This window comes from Oncorhynchus masou, chromosome 31 (genome assembly GCF_036934945.1).
Source record: "Oncorhynchus masou masou isolate Uvic2021 chromosome 31, UVic_Omas_1.1, whole genome shotgun sequence".
Lineage (NCBI taxonomy): Eukaryota > Metazoa > Chordata > Actinopteri > Salmoniformes > Salmonidae > Oncorhynchus > Oncorhynchus masou.
The window spans coordinates 73,466,853-73,490,317 of NC_088242.1; the positions used below are offsets into that span (position 1 = coordinate 73,466,853).

The following is a 23,465-nucleotide window of genomic DNA, read 5'->3' on the forward strand; positions in this document are numbered from 1 at the left end:
TTGTGTGTGTGTGTATCTATCGCCTGCTTTAATCAGGCTTTCCAAAAGCAAACACTGGCCCGTCAAGTGAAGCGTTTCAGGCGGCAAGGCCTTTCAGCCAGGACAAAAGGTGGGAGAAGCTGTGGGACTGCACGGCCCAGCCCTCTCATTCGCTGAATGCTCCTCAGTTCTCCAGTGGAGCTCAAAAGGCCTTTGCCCTTCCAGCTGTAAAATTGGCTGACAGGGAGCCTCTAAAGCCCCCCACTCATAGATGAGTCCACACAAACTGCAGCATTTACTCAGGCTGATTGAGTCCTGAAGCAACCAAGCTTTTCATCAGGATGATATTTCACCCAGGTAACGACTGAAAATTAAACATTACTTCAGTGGCTGTTTTGGCAAATGTTAAGATGATCATGATTAGAATCATAGTGGCATTTTAACTAAAGCAATCCACTGTTACACAGTTTTTAATAATATAACAAAAATATATATACATTAGCGATGAATGATAAGCTTCCATTAAGTTTGGTAAAGATCGATTTTAAATAATCAGAGAAAATGAAATCACACTAATTGAGGAAATGTGTTTTCAGGACCAAAGATGAGTGATACACATCTCCCTGGAAAACACATTGCAAACATATTGATTTCCATTTTTTATCAGTGCAGAATGAAAATATTTATCTCTGAAACCATAGGGATAGCCTATAAACAGAATGAAGAGGAAAGAAAAATCAATGGTAATGTCCCAGTAGATTCTGTCTTCTCGCTAGCTATTATAACAGTCTCTCAGCCTGTCATGATGGTGTCTATGTGAAAGCAAACACAACCGTTAGCTTTTCAATGTTGATATTTGGTAGCATCTTGTTAGCATGTAGTTCCTAGAAGGCTTAGCCTATAATTCTGTGATTTTGAATCTGTGTGTGAAAATACACCAAAGTGCATCCTTTGGAAATTGACACTGTGACCAAAGATTACAACAAAAGGACTGCTGATTAGAATAGGAGACAAACCATTTGCGAATGTATGAAATTGGTTAACGACAAGGTTGTGGCCGTGGGCTCCAGGACACTGAGCAGTACAGTCGAGGGAATCTGCAGTCGGCACAGAGCACCAACAGTCAGGTGCCTCACCATGTTGTTGATATGATTCCTAGGACTCTCCTTTCATCACGGCCGCTGCCACTCTCTGTCAGGAGGAGAGAGAAAGGATCGTAACTTTGGCCTATTGTTTAACAGCTCCCAAAGACAGAGGACACAGAAATGATTCTGAAGAGCAGGAGACACACGGTGGCAAATGACCTTTAACTGCACTTCCTTAGCTGAATCTCATCCAATTAGAGCACTGTATATTTTCTCTAATAGCGGCTGATGAGGCAGAGCTTATGAGCGAGCACGCCCGACTGGCGTTGCTATGCAGCGAGATGGCTGCTTAGCACCGGCGGAGCGCTAGGGAATAAGTGAGCAGAGAGCTTTAATTTGATAGGGTTAGAATCCTGCAGGCTCCAGGGTCGAGGGTCATCAGGAGCTCGTCTCACACTGAATATGAAGAAATCACAAGTAAATTGCTTACATCTGCTGCCGGTGGCTGGGAGGGCTGTGATTGGTTCCCAGAGGTGTGCACCATCTCACGCAGGCAGCGGTGGGTGCCTTGGTGCAAGCAAGGCTTGTAATTGGAGTAATTCTGCATTAATAGATGTTAAAAAATCCTTGGAGCAGCTGGTTTGAAAAGCAGAGCCTTTATGAAATGCTTGTGGATCATGGGGTCGTTTTTTTACCCTTCTTCTTTAAATGTCTCTGCTATTATCACTACAGCCTCCTGCAAGTGCTCTCTCTCTCCCTCACTCTCTCTCTCTCTCACTGATGGAGGCGATGATGGGTGCATGTGCAATATGTCAGACAGGAGAGCAGATAAATAAAGCAAACAAAACCGCCATGTGAAAATGACTATCCATCAACATTGTCCAAGGCCTGGAATGAAGAAAAACAGCTTGTAATATTACTGCTCATGAATAATGTTTCTGGGGGTTAGAGTTCAAGATGCAGAAAATTGCACTCCCCACATTTTTCTTTTCCACGTATAGAATGTATACGTAGGTACCCAACCCAAACACCTCCTCTGGAATTGCTTACCCATTGAATGTGTTTTGTTTATGTTCGAAACTTTGCTAGATACAGGCATGCATTTGGCGAGGAAGTAGTTACTTTGAAATTTTTATTTGGATTCAATCACAATTAAGATATTTTGTGGAGCTAAAAATGTATTTTCTCTAGCCAATATAACACTCGCCGGGCGTTCGTATTTCTCCTCGTAGCATTTAATTTGGGATTGTGTCCAACAGAAAATTAGACAGGCTGTGAATTATCACAAATGCTCTGGCAAATGACACTCCATTGGAAGGTCTTTGAAACCAATTATGTGTCTATTAAGAAACAGTCAATCAGTCAATGTGCAAATAGCCAACCCTCCAAGGGCTCAGTCATTGACAGGATGCTGTCAATAGCCCATTTGATATGATTTAACTGTGGAGGAACTAGCTGCTCACCTTAGGCTGTGTCTACACTTGACACTTACATGAGACTTCTGCCATCAGAATACAAAGATCGCATTGAAAAGACAGGTCTAGACACACGAAAGTCGCATTGTGGTCTGATTGTGTTCAGATCTGGCTGACCGCTTCAGGAGGTGGTCAGGGATGCATTGTGTACGGATTTCTCCTCAGTTTGATTTGAGTTTATTTTATTTTTCAGGGACAGTGCACATGAATCAACGTTTCAGTAAAAGTGATGGTTTTAGCCAGCCGGCTAATTTTCAACCGCATTCCCTGGGCAGGTTATTATTAGCCTGGACGCAGTCAGGCTACCGAAAGCGCATACAATGGGCGATGTCAGCACTCTGCCCACAAGTCTCCAGAAAACGTGTGTTTTGGGAGCGAGAGCCATCTTTTCATTATAACATTGGAGGAAATACGTTACTAGCTTGTGAGAAACATGTTTGTTGGCCGCATAAATGCTTGCCAGCTAACTGTTATTTAGAAGAAAAAAAAATTGGTTTGGCTAGAGTTATGGTAACCCGGTTGCAATCCTTTTAGCTTTGCTTGATAACTAGCCACAGAGGTTAGCGGGCTAGTTAGTAACAGTACATAGCTCATGCCATCAAGTTGTTGTTGTGTTATTTTAAGATTTAGCCTATCCCATTTAGCCTAAACAACGAAATAATCTGGAGAATGGACATGGGATTGAATTGCTTCTCTCTCTCTCTCTCTCTGCCCTACAGCAGTTAAAGCAGCAGCAGTACATTTGACTAAACAAAAACGCAAATTGGATGTCTGGTGGACTAATTTGATTTCCGAAAAGCTGAAACTGAGACCCTGTTAGCTACCTCGAATGATGGACACTAATATTATGTTCTCACTTTGTAACTGCGGTTTTAGTGGGTATCCCTTCCCAATCAAAACAACTGCCTCCAAAACATTATTGCATTATGTTACCATTTTGAACCAAATGACTGTGAACTGTCTCCGCTTCATCGGAGAAGTCCATGCACAAACACATTACAATTACTGCTGCTTGACTCCTGTTTCATAGAGTCCAACTGTCTGTGTCAGCTAACTCACCAACTCTAGATAATGGACTGTGTTGGAATATCATCTCCCTACCTGTCAAGTCCATTACTAAAGATTATTGACAGTGACATAGTTAGACATTTCTATACCATTTAAACTAGAAATCAAACTATTTCAACCAAGTCTAATTCTTCCCTCACAGTCATAAGTCATAAGTGACAGGTGCTATTTATGCATTTCACTATAATATGGTCTGTATTTTTGGTAAGCATTATTCTGCTGCAAAATCTGTCAACAGAGGCACGGAAATGAGAAAAGAAAAGAAGTCTGGATGCTTCATAAGAGTGCTGATGGATATTGGCTGCAGCTTTCACATCTTCTCCCTGTCAAGAACTCACTGGATTGTCAGCTAACATAGCCTCGAACGAATGACAATCTTGTAACAATACATCTGCCTTATTAACCAGTGAGCTGGTAACCTTTATTCCAGTTCTGACATAAACCAACTAGATGATCTAATATGGAAAGTACATTTGACCATTGGACACACTGATAGTGTGTTTGTAATACATTATTTTCATGACATACAATGCATGTGGTTTTCCTCAGGCACTCAGCCAGTGCTTTTAGGTAGATAAAGTACTGTATGTATTTTCAATATTCCAGTGCTCAGGAGACTCTTTACATCCAGTATATAGATCAGTGTACCTCAGAGCTAGCTGAAGACCTGACCATCCTCCATAATTACTATGACAGACTCACTTAGGCTGCTCTTCCATCCAGCTGCATTATCGACATGGATATATCTAAGCATCTTTGTGGTGGGGAGAGAGAGCCTTACAGACAGTCCACCACATAATGGCTGGATATGTACAGTGTGGAAAGGAAACTAACTTTGTATAATGACAGGTGAATAGTATCCCACTGGGAACGCTTTTAAGAAGGAAAGGGATTAGATAAATTAGTCACATACTCCAAAGTCAGGCGACCATTTTGACGTTCCTTTGAAAACCTTTACTTTATCCAAAATTTATAAAAACAGGTTGGTGACAAAGTCCCAGATGATAGTACTCATCCAAAAAGGAACCGACTTCAAAATATCCTGTTCAAATGCACAAAAAAAGGATGTTTGACCTAAACTTGTTTTCCTCCATCTGTCAAAGAATCTTCCCACTAAGCAGAAGGCACCATTACTTTGAATCCCACTTGATATACATTTTAATGTCTAAATGTTTCCCATAACCTTGTTGATTTACATGATTTGTTAGGGAAATAAATTCCTTAATAATTATAAGAGGAGGTATGTTTGGCTTGTGAATCAGTGGTTGGCTATTATGGCTGCAGCTCCAGCTGAGGCTGAGGTAGCTAGCTCAATAAGTCTGCTCTCTTCTTCAACGTTAGGCCATGGTAATGGGAATATCTGGAGGTCAATCAGGGTTACTCAGTCTTCCTCAACAGGAAATTGGCTTTTGGTGGGCTGTGTTCCCAAGGTAATGAGCAATGTGTGTGTGTTTAATCTTAGCTAATATTGTTATAATAACTGAATTAATTATAAAAAAACAAGCAAATAGCTACATTCTAAAGACCACCAATTTTGAGAGGGATCCGTATATTCTGCAATAGCCTACTAGTTCTATCAGTACAGTGAAGCTTGGTTGTGAGGTAGTATAATTATGATCATTTGGAGAGCAGGGTCAGACAGTGCCTACGGTGATCAAATGTTACTGTGGATGTAGCTAGCTCAAATTTGATTTGATGTACCACAGAATGGGGGCCATGGTCTCTAAGGAACTAGAACACAACCATAGTTCGCTGGGGTCGAAGGTCATGGTTACTTTGCAAAACCCATCTTCACTATTTGTTATTCTTTAGGTTTATAAAATAAATAGTCATTACTAGAGAGCAATTTATTGTAAATCATATAATATGTGAGTAGTTATTTTTTTATACTGAGATAGCAACGTTTATTAATCTTTCCTCCCACACACGTTTAACCAGTCCAGTTAAAATATGTTTAATCTTTTTGACCATTGCAAGGTCATCATTTCCCTAATATCTATTGTTAAGTAGTGAGGATTCTGAATCTAAATGTATTCTGCATATTGTATTCTCCTTATTGTATAACCAAATGCAACTGGTATGATTGGGTAGAGAGGGACAAATTGTCCTCTGCCAAGACGTTTTGCGACTGAGAGCAAAAGCTAATGCTGATCTTCTTAATAGCACAGCTTTGTTCAGAATCTCCATGATAAAGGTGAGCATAAAGAGGGAGGAGGTGAATAAATTGCAAAATGAAGAGCCTCTGTTTGCACGGCATAGTCTTTTCTGCTGTATGTATATGGAGTGGAGCTGGACACACTACATCCAGAAACCACAGAATGACAAATGCAACTGTTTGGTGCAAGACGGTGTAAATACTTTATTCATATGATGCTAATTACACCCTGTCATTTTGATCACGTCATTCTCTCTGGAAAATTGCAATTAAGTTGGGAGAGATAAAACATGCCAACTGCTCTGCATTTCAAGGCTTGATTGGACTATCAGCTAGTCAGTATGCCGCTGTGGTTTTCATCACTGTTAATTGATCCTTTCTTTAATTAATCTGGAAAGGAAAGCCCATATCTCTATCCTGTCTGATGGTTTCCTCCCTCCGTCATAACATAATAAAGGCCCTATCCTACTCTGCCTTAGCCCCTCGCTCTGGCACTCTGCCAACTGGACTACAGTATGTATGGAACACCTGTCTAAAGGCAGGCACTGCTATATACACGCCCAACATCTGGGTTCATTAACAGTGCTTTACATGCAATCACCTTAGTATGCCTTTAATAAGGATGCATGGGTTAGTGGTAAACCAAGCTTCAGACCCCCGTCCAACTCCTCTCTATTTTCCCCTCTCTCTCTCACCATCAAATCCTGCTTCCTCTCATCTTCATCACTGTATTTCTCAGTCCACTTGCTTCATGTCATAGAGGCACCAATGCCTTTTTTCTCAATCCTACTGCTACCTCCTGCATAGTTAACATTTGACTCAGATGGTGGTGCATAGTCCATCACTAGTACCATTATCATCTCAGACACAATCTTCATTCAAGAGTTAACTTATCAGCAGTATGGCTTTCTTGGGGCAAAAGGGTTGCCCAAGATCTAGTCAACTTCACTATCATTCATTCTATTCTTCACATCATAGTCCTCTGTTTAGGACATTCACAGCCATATAGTATTTGGAACAGCAGGTGACTAAAAGTTGGATATGGTACTTTATTTATTTCAGATTCATGGCTTTAAGACAAAGGCTTACCTGAGGCATTTTTCCAACTGGTTTCTTTGTTCAATGTAATTGCCTCAGTACTCTCAATTCAGGATTTTCACAGCTCTACTATGATTTTGACAGAGCTACCTGCTATAATGATTACTCGTAGGAGGTGTGAAACAAGGTCTTAACTCTTGGCTTTTTGCAATGAAAGTGTGGTTATTTTTTTGTGGTTGCAGTTAAACTTACCATAGGACCATAAAGCGTTTTCCCCAATCAGACTGGATGGGAGGCAGCTGAGAAATGAACATGTAAGTATCAGTTTCTGTCTAATTAAATACGGAGAGCAGTCTCAGACCTGCTTCTGCCTAGAGCTGGATCCTCAGCACTGCTGGGTATGTTGCTATTGGTTTTTGTGGTAGCACACTGCCACCTATAGCTCAAACCACAATACTCCTCATAACCACAAACCTTTGTCTGTCTGTCTACTTTCAGATTACTGAGGAGGTTAGGTGGTGACAGATTCCTGATGCCAGTTTCATCAGTCAGCTGGTAAGATAAAACATTCTTTTTAAGATCACATACTTCTTTTGATGCTTCCTTCATCACTATTTGTACAACATACACCTGTAATAACACTAATCATCAGAACAGGGGATAATGCAACTTCACCTCCTTATCTGCTATGATATGAGAGTGAAATGTGTTTTCTTAGTGTGAGGTTTTGTGAAGCCACATTTGTTGTTTGCTCCTCCTGAGAACAAAGGAGAAGAAGAGGCAGCTGGAGGAGCAATTTTTGTCCATCAAGGGCTATTGAGAGTTCAATTATTTATCTTGTGAAGTGTTCCAAGGATGTGGTCAGCTCATCAGGGTCATAATGCACACAGAGAGAGGACATGTGCATGAGGCAATAAGAAGAGGATGTTATTGTAGTTAGTGAAGAAAGGCAAACGAGTGTTTCCAGATCCCCGATCCTCCCACGGTTCATGCAGAGGTTGTGAGGAAGTCTTGGACTCACCACCTACTGTATACATCTCAGCTGGTGAGCTGTGGCAAGACTTTAGTGGTCAACTCTCTGACTTTATTCAGCTGTTTAAGACATCAGTGAAAGACAGACAGACAGACAGACAGACAGACAGACAGACAGACAGACAGACAGACAGACAGGCAGACAGACAGACAGTATCACTGTACTAACATACCACGACATGCTGTACACCCACTCATTTAGAGGATAGTCAATGTGAAAAGTATAATGAAATATTATTATTATTATCTGTACAATTTGATCTTTAGGCCTTTTTGCTCGTGTTTGTAGATCAGTGGCACAACACATTTCCCTTGCCAGGATTCTGAGAATGAAAACTATCCTTTAGCTACACTACTTTCACAATTCTCAAAGCACATCTGAAAAATGACAGTGAATTGTATAGCAGTGGTTATAATGTTATCTGTTTCAGAATCCATCACCAGACTGTTCACAGAAAATATCACCTTCAAATGTACAGTTAATGCCATCTATTGCTCTCATTGAAATGGACTGGGAGACTTAAGAGAAGTGACTGATTTTACACTGAACTCAATAATCCACAAAGCCGGTTTTGCTTAAGTCATTGTGCCGTGCTGTGGGTATGTTAACACCATTAAATCACCTCAAATGTCTTATTGATTCAATCTTTTTCACAGTGGACGACAAGTGAATTGAATTCCCCCAAAGTGCCTGTCCATTTCCTGTCTGTGTGCGACGAGCAGCGAGGCTGCTGGGAGAAGCTCAGATTCACTCTGTCTTTCAATGCATTTTACACACTTACAAAACGTGACAGCACATATTTCAAATATAAAGATTAGAAACTTAACTGATCCATTTTTGTTGTTGCAATGCTCAAAATATAATATTTTAACCTTCAATGACTACAAAATAGTGCAGCACCAAGTGTGATTGAATATAGTATTATAGTATAAACACCATTCTTTCTTCAACCAATGCACTATACAAAAGCTAATTAATTTTACCTCAGAGCGATGTATAATCTTTTCTCTCATCCAGAAAAAGTAGTATTAATCCTCTCTCTATTTTTGAGAGCAGGCAAAATACATGCAAATTCTGCTCCTCACTCAGCCACCCACCCACCCACCCACCCAGCTGCTGCCCCAGCCTTGGCCCAGCCTGTCAGTGGTACTCTATAGCACGGCTGCTCTTAGTAGCCGTGACTCTGTGACCTGCTTTCCCGCTCTGCTGCGGCGACTCCTGCGTGAATAGCTGCTGGCGCCTCTCTGTGGCCTGTCTCCCAGATCAGGACACAGTCTGAACACATAGAATGGGCACCATTACCACGCACTGTGGATAGTCTTTGATTGTGTTATTTTACTATACGCTTCTTTATGTCTGCCTGTTTCTGCGCTGCTTGACAATGCCCTCCAGGTCAGGTATAAGACTAACAATAGGCGTCTCCTTCTATGTTCCTCAAAGACTCTGTATTGTTCCATTTGCATGCTTCATTCTCTCCCTGCTAACGTTCTGCATGAATAAGGAATATGAGAGAACACAGACAGAGATATAGGCCTTTAGATTTATTTTCAGAAAGACGTGCATCAAATGCATCCCTTTGACCATCATTTATACAAAGGACCGGCAAACAGGGATGGATGTAAGGAATGTGTGCAATGGGAATTAAACAAAAATTGGCCTCACAATGATGCAGGGGCAAAGCATGCAAGTTTTTGAAAGCCTATGTAAAAGTCCAGTCAGTTACCTCTAAATGCCTAATTAAATATGTCTGTAGCCATAATAACTGTAATAAGTTTCATGATGATGATATGATTGCAAGTCCCTTATGCACGAGCACTTATCATCTGTGTGGGAAAGCAGTCCACCATCCCAGTAGCCTACGGATGGAGTGTGGCAGGGTAGAGTAGACTCTAGGCTGGGGAGCAATGATTCCCTCTGATTCCCTCTGCTTGCTACCTGCCTAATCCCTGAGTCTTTAAAATTGTGTTTGGAATAAACTCACTAAAGGGAATAGAGATTCAGAGAGCTGAAGGAAATTGAGAGCTCTTTAGGTTTGATTGACAGCTCTTCTCGGTAAGTGTCTCTTAGTAAGAGGCACCTGCCTCAGTCCTGGTGGAATCTGCATTCCAAAGCGAAGCGCAAAGGAGCTGTCTTAATTATCCCCCGAAAAAAAAGAAACACAATTAACAGTAAAGTGTTTAGGGTAGACAGATTATTAACTGGGGTCTATTCAGAGGAGACAGACGCTGGGCACTTCTGGGATACGGACATGTCCGTCAGCATGGGATGGGATTGCCAACCAATCCAATTAAATCTCAAATCTTTCAGCCGGTCAGCACTAGCCAACGGTGTTCATCATCCAACAATGACATTCCTTTGGTTTTTCATTTAAATCCAATGTGTTCTCAAGACAAAAGGGTTCTATTCAGTCCAAGATTGCTCAACAGCAATAGTTTGCATTGATAAAACAAATCCTTACAATACACTAAAATACATATGATTACATTATGTTTATTGAAGGTTAAGTATGAGTACAGTATTCATGAAGGTTGTCTGCATAAGGTTCTGTATGGCTGTGAGTGGCTGGTAAAGAAAGGTTCCTGTTTGAGCCTGTATGTAGCCTGTATATTAGAAGCCCTGGTTCTCAGCCATCTACATGGGAGGTTGGTCACTCAGGGTCATGGACATGGGGATTCGGATTAAGACGTTGATGGATGTAACAAAGGAGATGGGGGCTGTGACAGAGGGAAGATGCCAGTGCTTTTCTACATGCACTTCACTGGAGAGCAGACCCTCCAGGCAGTGGCATGCCAGAGAAAGAAGGATTGCAATGAGCCAAAGAACTTTACTTCAGGAGAGGCAGACCAAATGAAAGTCTGGAGCGCTGGGTCTCCGGGTCAGCTAGCAGGTGGGAATGAGATGGAGAAGAGAGGGAAAAACAGGGTGGCGGAGCAGGAACGTCACATCTGGCCTGAATTAGGAAGGTAATACGTTGGGCCATGAAAAAGTGTTTGAGGATCTCAGAGGCAGATCTCCTTTCCTAAGTAACACCAGGTTAGTGTGTCAGCGGGGGCAGATGAGAGTGATTATAGCTGGTCTTTGAGGAGCAGGTGCCTCTTCTACTGCTGTGTCATACCCACTGCTGCTTAACTGAATGGAATGTCGTTAGTCTAACATTGCCATAGGATATCTACGCAGAGGATAGTGTCAGTTTTACATACTACTCAGTAGTTGCACTAGATCTTGTTCAGTATTTCTCATTTGGAGGTACTTCATCAGATGTGCTATATCATGTTGAAGAAAACAATGGCTGTGGTGAATGTTGAACTTGACCAGTGCACTGTGGTGGAAAAGCAGAGTGTCCCATTTAATCATAGTAAGTGGATTACCTCACCTCACATTACCTCATCCTCTAATTTGTGAACACATTATTTAAAGATATCACAATATAAAACCCCTTGGCCAGCTGATTTAACATCCCCTGACTGCCCACTGTCAACTATTAACAGGGAGATACATTCAGTGACAAAATCCTTGGAGAAGCCAAGAGTAACAACAGCGTCTCCTAATCGTCTCATAATTCCCCCTATGGCTCGATCACATTCAATGTCTCACATGGCTTCTTTCCCCCTGCTACCATAGCAGGGACGGACATTTTGGAGAATTGATTCATCGCTACATTAAGTAATGTAGTAATCAATTACTCAAACTATTTTTTTTTTTGGGGGGGGGGATAAGCATATTAAAGAGGCATTAATGTCACTATTGGAGGAATAAAATGGTTTGGTTGCAATGTGAGCTGTATCTGACTGGGAGCTCTCGGAGCCCCTACTCAGTTGGTAACCCGGGCAGCACAGTGAAGTGGAAGGTCTCTTTTTCACGCTACCATTTCTATCCCATTTCATCGAATCCCCCACTATTGTTATCACATCTTCAAAACAATTCAGTGCTGAGGTTACCCAGTAAGTGAGCCTGCATCTGCTCTCACCGGCGAGTGGGATGAGCAGCTGTGGACAAAGAAGACAGTGTGAGGATCACAGTGTAGGAGTAACTCAGAGATGAAAGGCGGAGACAGTGCTATAACACACTTTTACAGAATACAGTGTCGAACTGGAACACAGCTTTGTTATTCAAGGCTTTCGACGGGATATTGGTCACAAAAAAATATGGTTTCATTGTTGTTGTACACTATTATATTCCCCATCCACTTTACTAGAATGCTATATTTTTTTTGTACTACATAGTCAGACAAGGTAGTTATGAAGAAGCTTCAGGACTATTATAACAGAATTGAAACACAAATATGCCTTTGTTATATTATCTATACATTTATTGGCACTTTTTACCCCTTTTTTCTCCCCAATTTTGTGATATCCATTTGGTAGTTAGCCTTTTCACATCACTGCAAGGACTCCCGTACGGACTCAGGAGAGGCGAAGGTCGAGAGCCATGCGTCCTCCGAAACACGACCCCGATAAGCCGCCCTGCTTCTTGACACACTGATCACTTAACCTGGAAGTCAGCCGCACCAATGTGTCAGAGGAAACACCGCATGCGCCCGGCCACCACAAGGAGTCGCCCTAACCCCGACGACGGGTTCACCTTAAGTTTTTTAATCAGAACTGTATGGTCTCCAGAGCTATACCTGAAACCTAGCCCAAAGACAGAGATGGAACCGAAATCTGATTTTTTTAAATAATAATAATTGTTTGTATTATTGGCCCACCCAACACCCGTCCTCTATGAAGGACAAAGGTAACTTTGTTTTACATTTTCATTTTTTTACAGCTATTTTGTTACATATACACTTCAAATACATGGTACTTTTATATACAGTATTACATGTCAGAAATACAGTTTGATATACATTAAATGGTACTCAGCCTTACAGTATCTGATGTACATGATATTTAGTGTTTACATATTACAGATCATGAGCTTTAATCACCTCCTCAGATACTCTTAGCCCATCTCACCTATCTCCGCAGACCACCCTCTCTTGATTTCCGTCCCACATATTTTTCAACTGTGCTGTGATGTTTTACATGAATTCTGACCTTTCTGATCTCATAGTATCCACAGATTGTAAATTAAAGATTACAATTTTTGCTAAGCGTATTATTACTGTATATTGTTAATTGATTGACTATGGCTTTCCAAATCCAACAACATTTGAGTTTGAACAGCTTTTTAGGCTTGCCTCGAGTACATTGTACACCCTTGTGGTTTAACAGGACATAATAATTATACTTATCTAGTACTGGTTGGTGCAATAGTATTGGACCCGTTTAGTATCTATGCATCCTCATCAGTCCATAAGGATATTTATAAACTGGGTGGTTCGAGCCCTGAATGTTGATTGGCCGAAAGCAGTGGTTTACAATATCAGATAATATACCACAGGTATGACAAATCATGTATTTTTACTGCTCTAATTATGTTGGTAACCAGTTTATAACAGCAATAAGGTAGCTCTGGGGTTTGTGATATATTGCCAATATTCCACGGCTAAGGGCTGTATCCAGGCACTCCGCGTTGCATCATGCTTAAGAACAGCCCTTAACCATGGTATGTTGTCCATATACCACACCCCCTCGGGCCTTTTTGCTTAAATAGTTCATTACGGATATGAAAATATAATATTGTTGAATATTGAATTATGAAGCATTATGCATAATTTCCCCCATAGCCACCATATCAACAAGTATTATTTGTGTCCACACAACAAGATTCAACAATACACAAACTGGGTGCACATAACTTTTGCTGTGTACTATACCCCAGTTACCCACACTCATTGGGTGATGATGGGGCCGGTTGGTCGCAGCTCTGTAATTATTTACAAAGAACAATAAACAAAAGACTGACCAAATCAATAAATCAGTAGATCTCTGGATATTTGAGAGGCAGCATTATTTCTTTATTTATTTGGGTGTTTTATTTGTTTTCGTCTCTCCAAGGCAGGAGCAGGAATCCCAAATTATCCAAGGGGTTAGGGAGTGCGGTGCCCCTGAGCCCCTCGCCCCATAGCGGAGGTAACATATTCAATGGCCTGGGGCGAGTGGTGGAGAGAAGCAGCCCTGCTGCATACTGATGGTAGGGAGAGGAGGCAGTAATTGGAGCTACAGAGGAGAGGGGAGAGGAGGGCAAGCACTGGGAGATGATGGCTTTGTTTTCTCTCTCTGTCTGTCTGTGCTGCTCAAACTCCTCCCCCCATACCTCTCCCTCTCACGCTCACACTCACTTACTGCAGATAGGGAGGAATATAAAAGAGATAGTTGCTAATTGGTTCTCTCCTGCTGCATGCTTAAAGATCCATAGGCATTCAGGGTTTTCTAGGGGTTGTATGTCTATTAAAACTAGTAAATGACATATACAGTACTTTGTGTATGGTAATTCAAGAATTACATAAACATATAATGTATTGTTATAGTGCACAGTGGCATGTGTGAAAGACTGGTAGTGAAGTTATTAATTAGTCTACAGCGCTTTCAGAAAGTATTCACAACCCTTTACTTTTTTCACATTTTGTGTTACAGCCTGAGTGAAAAAATAATATGTTTTTTTCACTGGCCTAAACACAATACCCCATAATGTCAAAGTGGAAATATGTTTTTCAAAATTTTTACAAATTAATAAAACATTTAAAGCTGAAAAGTCTTGAGTCAATAAGTATTCAACCCCTTCGTTATTGTCATGACTGCTCCCGCACTTCCCCCATGGCGCTCGAGGGCGCCAGGCTCCCCGGCATTGTGTCCTCCTGTCATCATCATTACCCACACCTAGCTTCCCCCCGTCACGTGCATCAGCGATTATTGGACTCCCCTGGACTCAATCACCTCTGTCATTACCTTCCCTATATCTGTCTGGCTCCCCGCTCTGTTCTCTGCTTCTGCATTAATGTTCGTATGTCTTTGTATAACCGTGTGTTCCGCATTAAATGTTCAACTTTATTCAAGCCATCATACGAAGCATCTGGGAGTGCTGACGTTCCGGTTGGGGGTGACGTCGGGTCCGGGGCCCGACACCTATGGAACCGGGGGTGCCTAAGCCAGCTCGTCGGGCTGTCACGTCCTAGCTGGCTGGAGAGGTTTCTCGCCTCCGCCGGATCGACAGGCCTTCATGCCTCCGTCGACACGCCAGGCTCTCACGCCTCTGCCGGTTCGTCGGGGTTTCACGCCCAGCGCCTGTGCCTCGGCCGGCCCGTAAGTTGGGTGCTCCTGTGGGGGTGGTACTGTCACACCTGCCTTCTCCCCATCATGTGCATCAGCTATTATTGGGCTCACCTGGTCTCAATCACCTCTGTCATTACCTTCCCTATATCTGTCGGGTTCCTCGCTCTGTTCCCTGCTTCTGCATTAATGTTTGTATATCCTTGTATACCCGTGTGCTGATGCTTTTCTTGTCCTGTTACCTGTCTGTTCCGCATTAAATGTCCAACTCCCCGTACCTGCTTCTCATCTTCTCATCTCTGGCGTCGGCCCTTACAGTTATGGCAAGACTAAATAAGTTCAGGAGTATAAATGTGCTTATCAAGTCACATAATAAGTTGCATGGACTCACTCTATGTGTAATAATAGTGTTTAACATGATTTGTGAATGACTACCTCAATTATCTGTAAGGTCCCTCAGTCGAGCAGTGATTTTCATTCACAGATTCAACCACAAAGACCAGGGAGATTTTCCAATTGGTAGACTGCAAAAAGATATATAATTAAAAGCAGACATATCCGTTTGAGCATGGTGAAGTTATTAATTACACTTGGATGGTGTATCAAAACACCCAATCACTACAACTCAGTTGCTGGAGAGGAAGGAAACCACTCAGGGATTTCACCATGAGGCTAACATGCTGATCGCAAAATAAATTTACACATACATGTTATTCAATAATTTCACCCACACTGCTCGTGCGCGTCAATGAGCGTCTGAGTAGCCAGCCGCTAAAATATAACTTGGTTTTATTTGTGACACTTGACTCACTGCAAGTCCTGCCTCTCCCTCATTGGTTTATGGTAGCATATACCCATGTGGGTGATTGAAAGATGAACTGAGGTCCACATTCCAGTCCAGTTGGTAGTGGTAATGCACCTTAAAGCTGGTTGCCAACCGCCATATAGTCCAAAGAAGGAGAAACCTGAAGGAGGAGAGATTACTAGAAACAAACCTTTAACCTTTTATCTGTGGATGAACTGTCGGAGTAGAGGACCTTGTGCATTTCAGGTAAAATAATGTTTAAGTTAATATCCCAGGACAAGTTGAATGGCTGTGATAGGCGAAAACTAGGATGGATAATTGTAGTTACTCCACAAAAGTAACCTAATTGACAGAATGAAAAGAAGGATGCCTGTAGAGAATTAAAATATTCCAAAACGTTCATCCTGTTTGCAATAAGGCACTAAACTAAAACTGCAAAAACTGTGGCAATGAAATGTACTTTATGTTCTGAATACAAAGTGTTATGTTTGGGGTGAATCCAACACAACGCATCACTGAGTACCACTCCTCATATTTTCATGCATGTTGGTGGCTGCATCATGTTAATGGTATGCTTGTCATCAGCCAGGACAAGAGAGTTTTCTTAATGATAATATGAAACGGAATAGAGCTAAGCACAGGCAAAATCCTAGAGGAAACCCTGGTTCAGTTCAGATGACCCCAGTTCATCTTTCAATCACCCACGTGCTTTCCAACAGACGCTGGGAGACAAATTCACCTAAAACACAATAACCTAAAACACAAGGCCAAATATGCACTGGAGTTGCTTACCAAGATGAAATTGAATGTTCCTGAGTGGCCTAGTTACAGTTTTGACTTAAATCGGCATGAAAATCTATGGCAAGACTTGAAAATTGGCTGACTAGCGATGATCAACAACCAACTTGACAGAGCATGAAGAATTTAAAAAATATTGTAAATATTGTACAATCCATGTGCGCAAAGCTCTTAGAGACTTATCTAATCGCAATATATTCGTTTTTATTTTTAAAAATGTTAGAATTTGTCTTCCACTTTGACATTACAGAGTATTTTCTGTAGATGGTTGACAAAAAAAATGGTGAATATAACAATCTTCCACATGTATGTGTTCATGCAAAATAACACACAACTCTTTTAATGTTGTGTAGAAACATGAGTAGATGTTTTACGCTCTGTTTGTATCTCCTGGTTATAAAACACATGCTTGGAGTCTATGAAAGGCAATTTAAAGCCTGAAAGGATGTAAATTGGTAAATATCAGTTTAATCAGAGCACATCGCAGTTAATTAAGAAAATTACTCTGACAAACTGTCTGAAGCTGACATAAGAATGCAATCCAACATGGCAATCAGGACCTTTTCTTGTGGAACAGCCACACAGCTCCCTCATGTAGGTAAGAGACCTGCTCATTCAGTATGCTGCAGCACTGTACAGTAGATGTTGTTTAACATCTCAATCTAAGAAACAGTACAGGAGGTAGCCATGCATGATAGTAAATGTCTAGCCTACCAGACGTAACATAGTAAATGTGAAACTGTGACACTCAAATTTTTATATGTTATGTTTGGTATGGTTACATAAGACTGAAGCTTACTTAAGCCAAAAACAAAGGAGGGTAGTTAGTCAGGGAGAATGGGTGGGCATATAACACGAACGTCTAGCAACCCAAAGGTTGCGTGTTAGAATCACATATAGGGTAACCACATTTCCAATACCCAAATGTGGGACAAAGGGATGAAGTTGCAGGACTTTCTAGGGTGACCACATTTAAAATACCCAAATGCAGGACAATTTAGGTATTGTCCCGCAAAAATCCTCCTCCTGCTGCACAGAACGCCCGCTGCACCGAACTAGCTAATTGAAGCCCACTCTTTTGCCCCATGCAAAATTTGGTAAAGCAGAAATGAGAGAAAAAATGTGTGGCTGTTTTATGAAAATCTGGGAATATTTGGCCACGAAACATTTCTGGTTGGTCTCAAGGAGACATTGAAGGGAGACATTGAAAACTGCATCGAGTAAAGTAGCAAAAAATATGTTGAATGAGCAACTAATGAGCATGGAGAGCCTCACAAGTTTGACAAAATCACCTTATATATTTTCAGTCTAATAAGGCTATTTACTTACTTTTGTAGTTCTTTGTCAGATGCACGCTTTAGTTAGCTGTCCTCTCCAAGTTTAGCTGGAATTGTGAGCGAAAGGATTTGATAAAAGTGATTGGTTGATGAAATGACATTGGCCTACCTCGCATCTTCCGTGAATCAGAATATCAGATCTCAAGAACGATTGGAAACGTGTTTTACAGCACCAGTACCACATCCTTATGATATATTGTATATCTTATCAAAAGCATAACTTCACTGCAAAAGAGACAGGTTGGAATGTCTGACTGAAATAAGGGACAAATCAACTTTTTTTTGTAAATTGGTGGTTTTTGCATTTGTTGATAAAATGCGTGACAAGGGGCTAAAATGCGTGACTGATCTGCACAATCCGGGACATGTGGTTCCCCTAATCACATCATGGACTTGAGCATTTTAGCTCATTTGCAACTTGGCCACTACTTGCTACTTTTTATCTACTTTGCAACTACTTAGCATGTCAGATAACCTTTCCCCTAACATTAACCTCTAACCTCTAACCCTAACTCCTAATCCTAACCTTAACCCCTAGCCGAGCTAACATTTGCCATCTAACCACCTAGCTAGCTTTAGGCACAAGAATTTGGAATTCGTAACATATTATACTTAATGCAAATTCGTAACATATTATATAAATTGCAATTCATAACATATATGAAATGGATGATGGACATCCACAAACTAAAATATACCATATGAAACGTAACATACTGTATCATACTATATGGAGGGAGACAGGTTTACATTTAATATGTTACATCTACCCCTGAGTCCAGGTTAAGCCTACAAGACCATTTGTGTCTTATGAACTTGCCTTGAAGAATTGTATTCCTTAAACGTTCACATCATCACGGCGCTCTGCTCTGTTGACACAGATAAGTGATGTGACATGCTGGAAAAAGTCTGAGACGACTAACCTAGAGGAACAAAACACTGTTCTCGTGGCGGTGTGTTGAAGTCATTGCTCCCCACCAGCCTAGACTGCAGTGAAACAGGTTGAGCCTGGAGCCTGCGGGTCAGTGGAAGGACGTGAGCAATTGGAGCTTTCATTTCCTGTCAAAGAGGAGCAGCAAGGAGCTTTCAGAGGCATCAGTCGCAGCCTAATTGGGCCCCGGTGGGTGACACGGCAGCGTCGTAAATAAAACACAGTTTTAGTGTCTCTACCACTGGACTCTTTAAACCTTCATCACAGAGCAAGCACTTTCAATGAAAGTCTACGTCTAATTACTCAGCTAGAGGATGGATTTTTTCTGCCCCTTCCTGTAATTGATCCTTTTTTCCATATACATTTATTTTTTAATCTGAAATGAGAGCATACATTGCCTCAGCACTGAAGGACCTGTTAGGAGACAGTAATTAGCAGGCCTGGTTAGTGGGCCTGATGGTATCTGCTGCTGTCTGGCACACTGGTCTGGTGTCACTCTGACACTACTACTGAGGAGAAGGCTGCTGCTGTGTTGGAGGTGAACTCCATGGGGTTATTCTCTTCACTCAACTTCCCAGCTAAACACACACTGTCCAGGCTTAAACATTACTTCACTCACAGTTAAAACTCACCAACAAAGGGTTTTGCCACAGAACCTTCACAGTCGTGTGTAGCCTAACTGCAGTCACTTCATAAACTTAAAAGGACCACTATTGATAAGATTTAGAAGAGTGATACATCATCTATAAAGCTATGTTTATTGGGATTTGCCACTTTAATTCAAACATCAAATTAATAAGCAAGAGGATAAACCTAATGAAAATATGTATGGCCAAATGCAATATGCATTGTGCTGGGGAAGAAGGAGAGGCATGAAACACACAAGTAGCTTTGAATAAAAACATTGATTGAAGATATACGAAAGTAGTTCCTGCAATACCGTTGGTATCTCTATAAGATGAAAGTAGTATGGCCATGTTATGTTTGTAGTGTGTGATTGTGTGGCTGTTGAAATTTCAAATGTGTAGCTGTATAAATGTATGCTAATTTGTGTAAATACACAACTTGTCCTAGGCTGTGAATTATGAATAGGGCTTATAATATACTTTTAGTCTCTTGGTTCTTTTAAATTCACAGCAGATCAAAATATATCAGCTCCTGATTGTCATGTTGTGGGCTTCTTCATTCTACTAGGTTTGCCCACTGTGATTTCACTTTGTAATTCTGCTATGTCTCCTTCCTAGAGACTGCATATATATATTCATTCTGATGCTATAGAATGTGTCAAATAGAGGTGTCCTAATTGTGTCCTTGATGAAAGGCTATTAATATTGAACATTTTTGCAGTCACACATGTGCCAGCCACTGTGGAAATATGTTTTTCCCTCCCTCTCTTTCAGTGAGACAAAAAGGAGATCTGTCCTTATCTATAATGATACCGGATTCCCCTGGGGTTAGCAACGGCGAGACTCTCGGTGGCTTTAGCAGATTCATCAAACCAAATATTGTGCTCTTTCCTCAGGAGGCTTAGAGTCACAATGTGTTATATCACTGTTAATTAAAATGAAATATGCAGTTAGATTATTCTGCATATTGTTGCCTGACGCTCACACTAAGTACAGAGCACCGAGGTAACACAAGAAGTTAACAAAGGCTTTACAGTTCTGTTGCTTTTCTTTTTTTTTTAAGTCAGCCCAGTGTTTTTCCTACAAATATGTTAAAGGTTCTTTGTCAAGGTTGTATAGCTTCGTTTTATTTATTTTTATTTTACCAGGATAAACACAGTAACAGTTGCCACTGTTTTTCAGGGAGTCTTGGGATAGGTATTTTGAAGAATAAGAAATTAAGGTTGAAACCAGTGCAAATGCCTCTGAATGACATTGCCCTAGCTAGCTTAATTAAAGTACACACAGTATTTTGAAATAGTGCCCATTTATAGATTACTGGAAGTTTTTGTCAACACTTCATTCTCTCAGTAACAGTAGCACAGTAATAACAGCAAGGCTGTCCTGATTTGATGCAAGGCCCTGGTTTCTGTTCACGTGTGACATTGTTCCGAGATAGGCAGAACGGTCGCTGCCCTGAGGCCCATGTCAGTACCCAGGACCCCCTGATCCAAGAGCAGCGCCTGTCAGGCCTGCACCTGTAACACAGAGACCTTGTGGCCCTGCATCCAGCGCGCAGGGCCGCCGCACTGCATCAGACATGCTTTGCATTCAACCACCACTCAAGACTCAGGCAATACTCCAGAGACCGGCCATGAACCCAGCTGTTCGCTTCATTTTAATGCACTCTGAATAATATTAAAGCAGTATCAGTTGAATTTATTAATGCAGGCTGCCCCCGGAGAGATGCTTTTAAAGGCCAATGATTTCATTTAATATCTTAAAGGCTACCATCTATTCTTGATATGTTACAAAGAATTATGGCTTTTGAAATGTCTTTACACCACAGAGTACAGTGGACCATGGTATAAATTATTAGCAAACTGTGACTTTTGGAAACAGCCACCATGAGCAGTCATATTTCTCTTTGTTGTTAACACAGTCATATTTTCACCCCTAATCCCAGAGACCATATCAGTCCCTGTTCTTGCGCTTTCTAGTATTCCTGTCATTAGAGCTGGTTCTTGAATAAAGAGCGACACTGACAGTATAAAACTGTTTGATTGGCTTTTTTATAGTTGACTTTGAGGATAAACCGACTCCTACAATGCAAACTGGCACCTGAATAAAGCCCTGGACGTCTTTTTAAAAGCTCTCCATGCAGTCTCCTCAGGCACATGCTTATGGAGGCTGAACAATCTGGGACTGTAGCAACACAATCTGGTCTTCATTTGGATCTCGTTACTGAGTTGATTCCAGGAAAGCCTGCCACTTTATTGGTGTCAAGGTCCTCTTAGGATAGGCCTTGACCTCTGGCGTTTTAATTCATGGCAGCCCAGACTCAGGGCATTAGTGCTAATCTCTTTGGCCCGTTTTTCAAATGGTACAACTAGAACAAATGACTAGAACCAAATAGATTTGACACCTGTAAGTATAACCAAGCGTAGTGCCCCTGTTACTCTGCTGCACTGTGGTAATATAGTGTCTCCATGATGGGAGGTCAGAGAACCATCATGAAATCGCTCATGTAACAATTACTAAAAAGAGGTGCGGAGTGTAGTGGAATATTAAAATGAAGCCCTTGCTGGCATCCTCTGAAAGGCAGGGTGATACACCTGTGAAGGACAGAATGGATCAGTGTTCTATGTGTTTGCGCTTGCGCTTGCTAGTTTGACGCCCGCTTCGGAGCTACACATCACAGAAGCGACTGCTGAAAAAACAGGTTGTAGGGGTCCTTGCGCACAGCCTGCCTGTGGTGCTGCCTGAAGGACTACCATGGAAACAAGGAGTGTGACAGGCTCTGGGGGGGGGGGGGATCTACCACAGCTGCAGGCGTTTTTTTTTGACAGGCTGATGAAGACATCACTGCCACGCAGTGCACAACAACAACAACAACTAGTGGAAAAAATATGATCCAGGCAATGTTAACTGGCTCAAATGTTCATTAGCGAGCTTGTAAAATATCCAGGGAGTTTCTAATGCATTCAGGGACCAGATTGCATGGTGGCTTCCTCTGATGAGATATGGGCTTTTCCCGGGAGGAAATAAATGTATAAATAATTTATTAAATATGACTACCTCTATAAAAAGGAGAGAGAAAGTATGGTCTGTGAGAATGCATTGGCAGTTCTAATCCTATCTATTTATTATCTTTATTTCGTTGACTTCGAATGTCTCAAAGTTACACAGAGAGCGTCCAAGCCCAAAAGCTCAGCTATTGACTTGACATCTAGGAAGCAGACAGCCTATTCACCATGACCTCTCAATGCCAATGATGTAATTTGCCTCGATAATATCTTTACTGATGAAAGCTCCAACCTCTTTGTTCCCAGAAGTCCCCAGAGCCAGGCTCAATTCATCAATATTGGCCAACAATGCCATGTCATACACTGTGGTACATGAAGTGGTTTTAACATCAAGACAAAATGTCACCTTTTATAGTAATTTGGTCCTTTCTTTCAGAAACAATTTATCATCAGTAAGCAATTGCAGTATTTCTCTTTGGAAAGTTCTGTTTTGTATTTTCAGAAGTTCTGCATTGAATCCAAACCAGAGTCTGTAGGATGAAAGATACTGCAGAACACATCTAACTGTATCTGCGAGATACAAACGTTCTGGTGTGGCGTTTTTGGAGTGTTAAAATATGATGATTAACAGTACCCTGGGAGCGAAGCTTAATTGGTTTCACCTCTCAGGGACACCTCATTGGGTCTCCTCAGTGGTCTGTGGGAACCCCACCCCTCCTCATTCTCCATGCCAGCCCCACCCGCCCCCAGTGGAGCCCAGAATGCAGCAGGGCTTCAGCTTGTGTGTGGGATTTAGCTCGTCAGAAGCTCAGGGTCACCTCGACTCCCCCTCACTTTGAAATGGACCCCTGGTGGCAGCTCCTGGGAGAGCCCAGTGATGTCTCTATCAGGCTGTCAAAAGAGATAGCCCGGGGCTCCACCGGGTCCCCCTGAGCCAATCAAACTCTTCACAAAGCACAGACGGATGCTCTTTCACCAG

General features: G+C 41.6%; 1 long non-coding RNA gene across 1 annotated transcript; it reads left to right on the top strand.

The window, feature by feature from the left end:
- The first annotated feature begins 7,056 nt into the window (after positions 1–7,056).
- On the top strand, positions 7,057–12,280 carry LOC135525281 (uncharacterized). Its single transcript, XR_010453114.1, has 3 exons — positions 7,057–7,114; positions 7,299–7,355; positions 12,198–12,280. It is a non-coding gene; the product is annotated as an uncharacterized LOC135525281 (long non-coding RNA).
- Positions 12,281–23,465: the final 11,185 nt, after the last annotated feature.